This window comes from Myotis davidii, unplaced genomic scaffold (assembly GCF_000327345.1).
Source record: "Myotis davidii unplaced genomic scaffold, ASM32734v1 scaffold1413, whole genome shotgun sequence".
In the NCBI taxonomy this organism is placed as follows: Eukaryota; Metazoa; Chordata; class Mammalia; order Chiroptera; family Vespertilionidae; genus Myotis; species Myotis davidii.
This window is the reverse complement of record NW_006286970.1, coordinates 484243-496610: the sequence shown is the minus strand read 5'-3', so window position 1 is coordinate 496610 and position 12368 is coordinate 484243.

Below are 12368 nucleotides of genomic sequence, written 5' to 3'. Positions count from 1 at the left end.
TTTGTAACAATGATATTGGGGGTCACCACAACATGAGGAACTGTATTAAAGGGTCAAAGCATTAGGAAGGTTGAGAACCACTGGTTTAGAGAAACCTTAAACTTTCTCAGACCTAAGCAGGCAAGAAGTCACAGATTAGAAGAGGGATATAGAACTGGTAGACTCGGGCACCCTGCTGTCAGCAATAGGTGATGGACTAAGAATGAAGTAGGCCCAAGAAAAACTCCACAAGCGGATCAGTGCAAGATCATTCAACGTCAGGTTGGCCAGCATTTATTTGTACAGCTGACTGGCCATTTTATTACTGTTGACAATATCTCTAGCATTCGTAACTACCAAATAAGTTAATCTCTGCAAGGGCTGGAAGACTGACAATCAGTCCAAACACTGGACCAGCCAGACCTTCTTTGAAAACAAGAGTCCTAACGTTTAGTGAAATAGAAACAAATGTAGTAATAGAACTCTTCTACATATATTCTGCATATTCTATTTTAAAAGGCATTTCTGAAATGTTTATTCAAAATAGGTCTTCAACCATTTTGTGCACAAAAGGGTGGGCTTTTGGTTGTCCAGAAAATTCACAATTATGACCAAAATGTTTCCTAAAAAATGTTAGGCAAATATGCACACCAGGTGTATCTACCTCGGGCGTTGGCACTTCTGGAAAGGGCCAGGCAGTGAATATTTCAGGCTTGAGGACCGCTTGGTCTCTGAGGCCACCACCCATGTCTGCCTCTGCAGCATGAAAGCAGCCATGACGCGATGTGGCCGTGTCCCCGCAGAAATTGCTTATGGACATCAGCATCTCAACGTCATATTTTCATGCCATCAAATAGTCTTCTTTTGATTTTTTTCCCCAAACATGTAAAAATGTAAAACCATTCTTGGCTTGTGGGCAGTATAAAATTAGGCCAGCCCAGCTGCTGTGGCTCAGTGGTCGAGCATCAACCTATGAACCAGGCGGTCACCATTTGATTCCCAGTCAGGACACATGCCCGGGTTGCAGGCTCAATCCCCAGTGGGGAGCGTGCAGGAGGCAGTGGATCAACAATTCTCTCTCATCATTGATGTTTCTACCTCTCTCTCCTTCTCCCTTCTTCTCTGAAATCAGCTTAAAAAATTAGTTTCTTTAAAAGCACTCAGCAAATCTTGAGTCATCTCTCTCTCTCTGTTGCCAAACTCAGCTTATCTGAGACCTTAAATACCCGTCCACCTTCCTAAGTGCATCTGGTGAGAACAGCTCTGCTTGGGAGCTCCTTCTGCCTCTCTCCCTAGAGTAGGGAACCGCCCTTCATTCCCAACTGCAGACACGGAGCCTGTTCTTTTAAACTGCCTCCACGTGGGTCCCTCTCCGGAGAGCCAGCCTGCCGTGCACCCGGGAAAGACACCACTTGGCAGCACGGTGGGGAAGACAAAGGCTCTGGTGCAGGATATACCATCTGGCTCTGCTGTTTATTGTGTGACCTTGAGAACATTTCTTAGGATCACTTGTGTCTCAGTTTCATACTTTTAAAAAAGGAGTAGTTTCATCAGTATTATTTATAAGTCTAAAAATACTCACTGGAAAAAAAGAAAAGAGCAGTTTCCAGAATAGCCAGGTGGTGGAAAGTAAATCTGCTGAAGAAGCCTTCTGAGTCCTCTCCCCTCCTATTCCGCGGGCCACCACCCCAGTTTATCTCATTCTTCTAGGGCCACACTGCGTTTCTCTGCTTCCCTAGCAGCCTCCTTGGGGTAGCACATTTCTTTCCCTTCTGGGGTTAGTTGTCCAGATGTAACTCTAAGTGTCCAAAACAAACAAACAAACAAAATCCCTATAAGCAAAAATTTAGCCTTTGCCTATAGTCTGTTACATTTCCAGGAAAAGAATAGGTGACTATCTTTCTATGCAACTTTTCTGTTTCCAAATGTCTCCTCTGAGAACAAAGACTGCAAATTCACGAGAACACCTTGCGTGTCCAAGGTCTGTCCATTTTCTTCTGGTATGCTTCTCATACCAGACACCTCCAAACTCCTCCACCCCATATTTTAAAAAAAATATATTTTTATTGATGTCAGAGAGGAAGGAAAAGGGAGAGATAGAAACATCAATGGTGAGAGAGAATCATTGATGGGTTGCCTCCTGCATGCGCCCCGCCCCCAACCAACCCCCACCAGGGATTGAGCCCACAACCCGGGCATGTGCCTGAGAGAAAATCAAACCGAGATCTCCTGGTTTGTAAACTGACGCTCAACCACTGAGCCACTCTGGCCGGGTTCCACACCATATTTTTGAATATGGATTGAAGTTACAAGGGGATGATATGGTATTTCTACTAAAAGATAGTATTTTACAATTCAGTTGCTGCCAGAGATGTGTGTCTTGAAGATACTCTTTATCTTCTGAACATTTTTAAAAATTTTATTTATTGATTTGGTGGTGGGGGTGGGGTGCATCAACTTGTTGTTCCACTCATTCATGCACTCATTGGTTGATTTTTTTTTATTTCAGAGAGGAAGGGAGAGGGAGAGAGAGATAGAAACATTAATGATGAGAATCATTGGTTGGCTGCCTCCTGCATACCTCCCACTGGAAATCAAGACCACAACCTGGGCATGTGCCCTGACTGGGAATCGAATCGTGATCACCTAGTTCATAGGTCGATGCTCAACCACTGAGCCACTCCGGCTGGGCTGAACATTTTTAAATAAATGAAAAAACATTCTTCAAATAGAGATAGGCAGGGTTTGCTCCAACATCTAATATTAATAGCTCTATTAACTTCTTGACTCATTTTTAGTTTATTCTATCCACTGTCGTACTAGCTTCTTTCCCACAGAACCTGTTGTTTACTTGAGTTTAGACCAGCATTGGGCAAACTATGGCCCACGGGCCGGATCCGGCCTGTTTGAAATGAATAAAACTATTGAAAAAAAAGACCGTACCCTTTTATGTAATGATGTTTACTTTGAATTTATATTAGTTCACACAAACACTCCATCCATGCTTTTGTTCCGGCCCTCCCGTCCAGTTTAAGAACCCATTGTGGCCCTCGAGTCAAAAAGTTTGCCCACCCCTGATTTAGACTGTTTGTTAGGGCAGAATGCTTGGATAAACCCCCAAAAGCAGATATTTCTTCTGCTTCCCTAGAAATTAAAGCTGAAACAAGTGTGCCGCCAAGATATGTCCTGTGTTTATACTTAGTTGAAGAAAATCTTCACATTTGATTTATCCCCTAGTTAAAGTGACTTTATATATATTTTTAAATATATTTTATTGATTTTTTACAGAGTGGAAGGGAGAGGGATAGAGAGTTAGAAACATTGATGAGAGAGAAACATCGATCGGCTGCCTCCTGCACACTCCATACTGGGTAAGTGCCCGCAACCAAGGTACAAGCCCTTGACTGGAGTCGAACTTGGGACCCTTAAGTCCACAGGCCGATGCTCTACCCACTGAGCCAAACTGGTTAGGGCTAAAGTGACTTTAGGTTCAAATTTTATGTTTACCAATCCATCCTTTGAGATGACATCCTTAAACTCTATCCTTCCTCTGCAAAAACAATGGAAACGTTATTATAAACAGAGCAGGCTCAGTCCTGGCTGCTCTGGTTAGGGCCCTCGTGGCTGACAGTGTCTTCAATGTGTTGTGACTTACATGACTGGGTGATTTTGATTATAATTTCTTTCCAGTTTATTGATCAGTGCTACTTTGGGGAACATAAATATCTAGGGCACTAATTCTAGATTCCAAGGGGCCCTGAGCATTGGAAGGGTGAGCAGCAATGTGTGGGCAGGACTCAGGGTGACCAGCTGTTCCAGTTTACCAAGGACTGAGGGAGTTCCCAGGCCTTGGGATTTTCAATGCCAAACCTGAGAAAGTCCTGGGCAAACCAAGATGAACTGGTCACCCGAGACACCATTGGTCCTACCCACTCACTGCTGAAAGATATGCCCTAGAGAGGGGATTCATAACTAATCAGCGTGGAAGGAAAATAAATGTTTAAACCATTCATCTGTGTGGGAGGAACATGCAAATCACCAAAAGTCTGCAAACTGTAGTGCATGAAAACTCTACATGACCCTTCCCCAAACCACTGAGGCATGGGGACAAAGTGACTCATATTTGTGGGGTAGCTCTACAAGGAGCAGAAAAGAATGCACTTAAACCATTGTATCCACATAGAAGATGTTCCCAGTGGATACAAGAATGCCTTAGCATCAACCTATCTAATGTTGGGAGAACTTAAAAGGAAAAAGAACTGTGTTATTACAATGTTAACTGTATCTAAAATCCCCTCCCTCTACTGCACATGTGACTTGAGAGCTCTTCTTCTGGTAAAGTGGAGCTAATAGGAACATGCGGGGTCTTATGAATGGAAGTGTGTGTGTGTGTGTGTGTGTGTGTGTGTTTGAAGTGCTTATTTAACATTCTTAATAAATGGGCAATGTCGCCAGAAAACATTAACTCATTTTATGGAACATCATAATCACCCAGCTGTTTGATCTCTCTGACTCTCAGTTTCCAAATATGCGCAACGTTAGTATTGGACTAGTGCTCCCCAAGGCTCCTTCTGCTCTAAATTCTGTGATTAGGATGGCTTCTGCTCAGAATAAAAAGGAAGCTGTTTTTTACAGGAACCTGCCCTGGGGAACTACCTTTAGATTGAGTAAGTGCGGGGAAAGTCCAAAATGTGGTAGGCTAACTGACCAGTAATAAATCAAGAAGGCTTGGAGGTGAGGGCAGTGAGCTCAGACCAAAGTCCTAGGAGAGTAGAACCCAGATGGGAGGTGTCCCACCTGTCCAGGAGACCACCCAGCACCTCGCAGGACTTCTGGTCTGGTGGGCAGTTTTCCCACGGGACACGAGAGAGCCTTCAGCCTGTAGAACCATAAAAAGTTCAAAGAAGGAGCCCTGACTTGAACTGAGGAGAAAATTATAGGATTTCAATGAAAGAGGAATTTTTGAGAATTGGGGTGAAGGAAGGGGTGGCTATGGAAGAAATAACTAGAAAGCTAACTGCATTAGATGATCTGAGTATCTTCAGCTTGCTGTAAAGATGATAATTTTGTCCTTGGATGTGTTCACAGTTACGTTTCGGTGTTTCAAATCTGGCTGAAGGGAAAAATTACAGGGCATGGCTATCATCTATCCATTCTCTGAAAATGCAGCGCTTAAAGTGGATGCAGGGTAAATATATCTGAGGAAAACCTTTTGCCACTCATGGTTTTGTTCAAAAGCATCTCCGAAAAGAATGCCACACACTGTGCGGGTCAGAAGGGGAAAAGAGAGGCTTGAAAGTGGTCTGGCACTGAGAAACCAGACTAAGAAATGGTTAGTTAGGGAAGTAATTAATACTTGCTTTGGAGTTAGCTTTCTAAGATTGCACACTGTCCACTCTGAGACTCGGGGCCGGGGGCGGGGTGGTGTTGGTGGGGGGGAATCACCCCAAATCTTACCAGGGTCGTGTGCTTCACCAAATGATAGGGTAACTCCAGCAAAGAAGCAGCCTTATAAAAGCCCAGATTGGTCTTTATAGCAGAGACCTCTGCTATTGGGCCGTTCTTTTCATTTCTCTGGTGCAGAGTAAGACACCCATCTGGTAAGTGCATGGATGGTGGGCCTCAGCGTGAAGCACAGCGAGCTTGGCCTTGGAACGCATTCCCAGGATGAGCTTTGGAAAGACCAAGGGAGAGAGAACAGGAGAACATTGCTGTTGACCAGAAACAGAAAGGTGTCAGGAAATGTCCCAGGAAACCTGGGCATGGCTAGAAGTCGCTACCTGCAGCAGACCCTCAGGATTTGGCAGGATAATCTAGTCTCTCTAGTCTCTCTCTCTCTCTCTCTCTCTCTCTCTCTCTCTCTCTCTCTCTCTCTTTCTCTCTCTCTCAGTGAGGTGGGGGAGAGAGGGGAGGAGGGAATGATGATTAGCTGACTGGGAAGCAGCACAAAGGGCATATTAAAAATTATTTCCATCTGACTGAAGTCAATAAATATTTATTTTTTATCCCATTGGATGCTCACTAATTGGGCTGCTAAATAAAGAAATAAATAAAAGGCCCCAAAGTGATTATAGCCCAGTCAAGGTAATATGGTACGTACATTCATAACCATAATACGAAGAAGACTATAGAATGACATATGAGGGTTACAACAAAGGCTACAAGGGTGTACAATTAAGAAAAAAGATCAAGAAGAGCTTCCTAAGTGACAAGCCGCTGAATGCAGACCTATCAAGATCATTATTTAAATGGGAGAGAGGAGGAGAGTGGCCCAAGGACAGGTAATGACACGCAGAAAGGACCGCAAGCCTGGCAGTGTTTCTGGAGTGTCCTTTTCAGGGAAAGCAGCTGTGGGAACTGGTAGTGGGTCATGCTGGCGATGCTGAGGTGATATCCAATAGGGATAAATTGATACCCAACATGCCTCACTGAGATGTTCATACTGAATAATTCAAGAAGCTGTTGAACTCACTGAAGCTTTTGGGATCGAGAAGTTATTCTGAGAGCTATGCCTTAGGAAGCAAAATATATCAAGAGTGTCAGAATGCGTTGAGGAGGGAGACCTGGGCCCAAGAGAACACTTGGCAGGGTCTGGGAATCTACTTGAGAAGCTGGAAGGGCTGAGTTAGAGCAGGAGTGATGGGAATAGGGAGGGTGCCGCTCATCAGAAACCTGTCACAGACAGAATGTGCAGAATGTGCTGATTAGATATGGGAGCCTGCACCAGGCGAAGCTGGCTCACTTGCAAATGGCTGTGCCAGTCACGGGGATACTGGAGAGTGTGTTGGTGGGGAGTAGGGGCGGGGCGACATGTCAGCAGGTTCCCAAGGGAGCTGCAGGCAGAGAGATCCTGAGACAGGGAGAAGTGTGGGAGAGGGCCTGGGAGCCCAGAAATGGGGCTAGTTGTGGATGGAAAGGAGCTCGCCAAGGGAGAAAGAACAGTAAGAGCAGAAAAGCAAACTGAGGAAAGATGTAAGGGGGATGTTTACTGAAAGCTTCCATTTCCCTAATTCTGAATTTCACTGAGAAGAGTGGCTCTAAAATCAACTTTTACCCAAGACTCAATTTAATAGTTGGTAATCAAAAATCAGAAAAGAACAGAATTATCCAGTTAAATACAAGTTTCTCCAAGAGGGAGTATGCAAGCTGTACCCTTTGTCACAGTTGGCAACATAGAACCTCTTCTTCATAACGCTGCAAGTGGTGGCTCAAAGTTCCAGACAGTCAAAGGGCGGACAAAGTGTCACTCAAGGGCTTCCATCTTTGATAATTAGTTCGTTGCACTTTGATCTCATCCGCCTTTCTAAGTAAAAATGACTTTAGAAAAGAACGATTCTGTACTTTGCCTTGTAAATAGGGGACAGAACACTGGTTTAGAAGTAAAATGATCAGGGAGGAGGTTGAAGAGCATTCCAGAGCATTCTGGCAGAAGGACTTGCCTGAATCAGGCAGGGTAGGTGGGAGGGGCACATTTGGGACCCACAAGCCATCTGGGAGAGCTGGAGTGCAGTATAGGATGGGGTGCCTACTGAGAGAAGCTACCAGAAAGCAAGGGGCCAGGCTGTAATGAGCTCCCTGTGCCCAGCAAAGGGGCAATGTCATGCTGGAGGTGACAGGGATTCATAGGTTTCTAAAAAGGAGAGAGATGTGATCGCATGGTCAAGGTGCCATTTTTTAAATTTTTATTTTAGAGAGAGAAAGAGAGAGAGAGAGAGGGGAGGGGAGGAAGGGAGAGAGAAACATCAATTAGTTGTTCCACTCATTTATGCATTCATTGGTTGATCCTTATATATGCCCTGACTGGGATCGAGCCTGCAAACTTGGTGTATCTCAATGACACTCTAATCCACTGAGTTACCCTGCCAGGGCTCAAGGTGCATGTTTATGAAGGTCATCCTGTCCCTGTGGAGAATGGGTTTAAACTGGCTGAGGATGGACCCAGGGAAAGTACTTAGAAAGAAATTACACCCTAGTAGGAGAGAGATGGAGAGAGACCGATGGCAACCAGAAATAGAGAGGAGGCCAAGAGCAGATCAATGGGGAGGAGGCTGATGCAGATCCAGTTTATTGATTGTAGACTCCATGCCTGGCACCATGCCAAACATTTGCACACATTGTCTTGCTGTTTCTGCCAATAACCCTATGAGCAGGGTGCGGCCAGGCCACCTCATCTCTGCGGCCTTCACACATGGGCCTTCCCCACGTCACGCCTGATCCAGCCCTCCGCCTCGCTCACTCAGCCACAGCCACCGGGGCTGCTTTTCCGGCTCCTGAACAGGGCACTCTTGCTCACTTAGGGCCTTTGCAAGCCCTCGTCCCTACATGGAACCTCTTTCCCAAGGGTATAGCTGCCTCATTTTCATATAGGAAGTACTGTTCATGTGCTAATTTCACCGAGAAGCATTCCCTGACCCACTCCATTTAAAAGATAAATTAGCCCTGGCCAGTTTGCTAGATGGTTAGAGCCTTGGCCCACACACTAAAGGTCAAGATTCCAGGTCAAGGGCACATACGTGGGTTGTGGGCTTGCGGGAGGCAACCAGCCCATGTAGCTCTCTCCCATTGATGTTTCTCTCTTTCTCCCCCTCCCTCCCTTACTCAACTGCTCACTATGACGTGCACTGACCCTTCAGGGGATGGACGCTCCAACCGGTAGGTTTGCTTGCTGCTGGGGTCTGGCCAATCAGGACTGAGTGAGATGTGCCAGACACATCCTGGAGCCCTCCCATGGTCCTTAAATGGCTGGCCAACGTCCCACGTCTCTACCAAGCCCCAATCATGCACTGGCAGGGTCCCTCAGCCTGGCCTGCACCCTCTTGTAATCTGGTACCCCTTGGGAGATGCTGGAGAGCTGGTTTCAGCCCGATCCCACAGGCCAGGCCAAGGGACCCCACTGGTGCATGAATTCGTGCACCAGGCCTCCAATTAATATATATATATATTCCTTTCCTGTATCAACCTGCATTTTCTTTATAGCACTTACCATAATTTCTAATTATCTTCTCTGTCTACTTTTTATCTGTGTCCCACTTCTAAAATATACTTCATGAGAGTAGGAATCTTATTTGTGTGTTTTTTTTCAGGTTTAAAAAGAAAATATATTTAGATCTTTATGCCAACTATTGTAATAAGTGGTTTCCATATATGAACTCAATTCTCACATGCATTCCAGGAGACTGTACTATTACAATTCCATTTTACAGGTGAAAAAAACTGAGGCACGGAGAGATTAAGTAACTATCCCAAGGTCAGGCAGCTAGTAAGTGGCAAAGGCAAAGCGGGGACCCCACTCTTAAGGACTGCCTGTAACATCAACAGTCCTCTCTAGGCTGGATGCGGTCTCGTTAAGCCTGGGCATCTCCGCCCATAAAAAGGAGGCGAGGGATCTAACTGTCAGCCTCTGCCCAGGCGCAGGCGAGAGCACAGCTCCGGGGTCATCTCCACGGTGGGCAAGTCCGGGAGGCGGAGGCTGAGGGTCGCTCAGTCTTCTTATTTGTTTTATTCACTACTGTATCCCCATCCTAATGCAGCTCTCATGCTCAATAATAACAATAACAACAATTATAAAAATGAACACTTAAAACATGTGTTGGTTCAACTCATTTAAGCCTCACATATTTGATGTAAATATTATTATTTTCTCTATTTTATACATGGGAAACTGAGGCCCCCAAATTTAGGCAGCTTATCCAAGGTCTCACAGCCTGTCAATGGCTGAAGAGGGATTCAAATGCAGGCAATATGGCTCCAGGGCCCATGCTTCCAACATCTATGTTACACTGATACCCTGAGACTGCGCTTTAAAATGTCAGGCCACAGGCTGGTGAGGGAGTAGCTAGGATTCCAACCTGGTTCTCTTCACGTTCCAGGGAAAGGCAAATCAAAAGGGATCGGGGTGCTGAGAACTAAGGAGAAAGAGAAGCCAGTTTGTAGGTCTGAGCTAACAGAGGATAGTGTTGAATTCAGGGGCACACAAGGTGAGTGTAGGAGCTGACGTCTGAGCGTGTAGAATTTGAGGTGCCCTTTGCCCATGCCCTCTCCTTTACTGTGCTTTCTGCTTCTTAGCAGGGCACCTTCCTCAACCCCTATGATCCCACCTTCTGTAAAATGTGGACTTAAGTTCCAACTGGACAAATTCTTGGGAAGATTAAGCTGAGGTAATGCAGACTCACAGGCAGACGTTCAATAAACATTAGTTTCCTCATCTTTTTTTTGAAAAAAGCCAAAAGTTCAACAACAGCAATAGTTTTAGCAACAGCTGGAGAGAATGGGAAAATGGGCTAAATACCAAGATGACAAAAAGAACAAGAAAAAATTATTATTGGGTGGGTTTAAGTATATAATCATCCCATAAGCTTAATGAGATTTACAATTAGCTAAATTTCATCTTTTGAACACTTTTGCTGAAATAATTAAATGAAGACTTTGTAAAATTAGGTTTAATTTTATGTAAATATATAACATTAGTCTTACCTCTCCTTCTCCTAGATCAGTGGTTCTCAACCTTCCTAATGCCATGACCCTTTAATACAGTTCCTCATGTTGTGGTGACCCCCAATTTCATTGTTACAAATTGAACATAATTAAAGCATAGTGATTAATCACAAAAACAATAAGTAGTTATATATGTGTTTTCTGATGGTCTTAGGTGATCCCTGTGAAAGGGTCGTTTGACCTCCAAAGGGGTCGCGACCCACAGGTTGAGAACCGCTGCCCTAGATGTTTCCTTTTATTCCTATTTCTTATTAGGTATATGCAATATTTGTCTTTGGACAAGTCACATATTTTAATTTTAAATTTTTTCATCTGCGAAATGGGAACAATGATTCTCTCACAGGGTTCTTATAAAAATTAAAGGAGCAAATATACAAGAAATCCTTTTGCAAATTAAGTACCATCCAAATATAATAAAGGAACATTATTAAAAATGTGTTTATGAGGAAAAATGTGTTTATGCTCACTGAGCTCATGTCACTTCCACAGAAGCAGTTCAATTAGGATTTTCCAAGTTAAATAGCTCAAGTGCTTACAGCTATATATCTCGTTAAATCAGCGACTTTCCACCAATGTGCTGCCAGACCATTTTTTTATTTTTTATTTTATTTATTTTTTAAAAATATATTTTATTTATTTTTTACAGAGAGGAAGGGAGAGAGATAGAGAGTTAGAAACATCGATGAGAGAGAAACATATCCTACTGTCTGTGTCCATGAGTTATACATATATGCATTCAAGGTCTTTGGTTGATTACCTCCCCCCGCCCCAGCCTCCCCCACCTTCCCTCTGAGATTCCGCCCTCTGTTCCATGCTTCCATGTCTCTCGCCAGAATATTTAGTCAGGGGCACTGCCCTCTTTTCCCTTAAAATTGTCAAATAAAAAAATGACAACAACCAATACAACAATAGCCATCTGTTGTGAATAAATCAAAATTATACCTATTATTTGGTCAGATTGGCAAAATATATAATATTCTTTGATGTGCCGCAGAATTTTAGTAATTAGTGTATTTGCCATGAGGTGAAAAGATGGGAAATTGCTGCATTAAATCTTGCCCCTCTGATGTGTGCAGATGGTCAGGACAACTCTGCCTGCAGGACAGGCAACCATGGTGCAGGGCGCTGTGTTGCTGTCTGCCCAGCATCACCCTGAGTAGCTAGCCATTCCCCACTGGAGCCTGCCCCTGACCTCTAGTGTGAGAGAGCCGCCCAAGAAAGGCTGGCCGGCATGCTTTATTTAGGGATTTATTTAAGGATAGGGATCTGGACCCAGCCTAACAAACCGGAGGACTCCCCCCCCGCCCCCCCTCCCCCCAGCTGTTGCTAAAACTCTCAGGGAAAAGACTTCCCTTTCCCCCAGAAGTTCGAGCTGTCAGAACCAAACAGCTGAAGCTGCTTCTGGCCATTTCCGGCACCCTGTGGGAGAACCTGCTCCAATGAGACCTCCAGGGACAGAGGAGAGAGACAGGGTGGCCAGCCCGCCCAGTCTGACATTCCTGAAAGACCCATTCCCAGGACCCACCCTCAGACCTGGGCAAACAGGGATGGCTGGTCTCCCCACTGAGAGATGACCTGCCAAGAAAAAGTCCCGAAAATATTGTTCCAACTTTGGATCCAGCTTTATTCGGAGCCCATCCTTGAACATCTTAATTCTGTGACTCAGTAAGTTCTGGTGTCTGTTGAAGCAACTTTGAGTTGCATTTCTGTCACTTGCAACTCACAGAGTGACAACACATTCCCAAAGAATGTGCACATATAAATAAAACTCAAAGTTTAAAAAGCAATATAAATCAAAGTAGAAAGCATGCTATTTTTAGAATTGAAAAAAAATGAGGAAATGTGATCATGTGGTCACTTCTGAGGTTGAGATAGTTTATTTAATGAAGGAACTT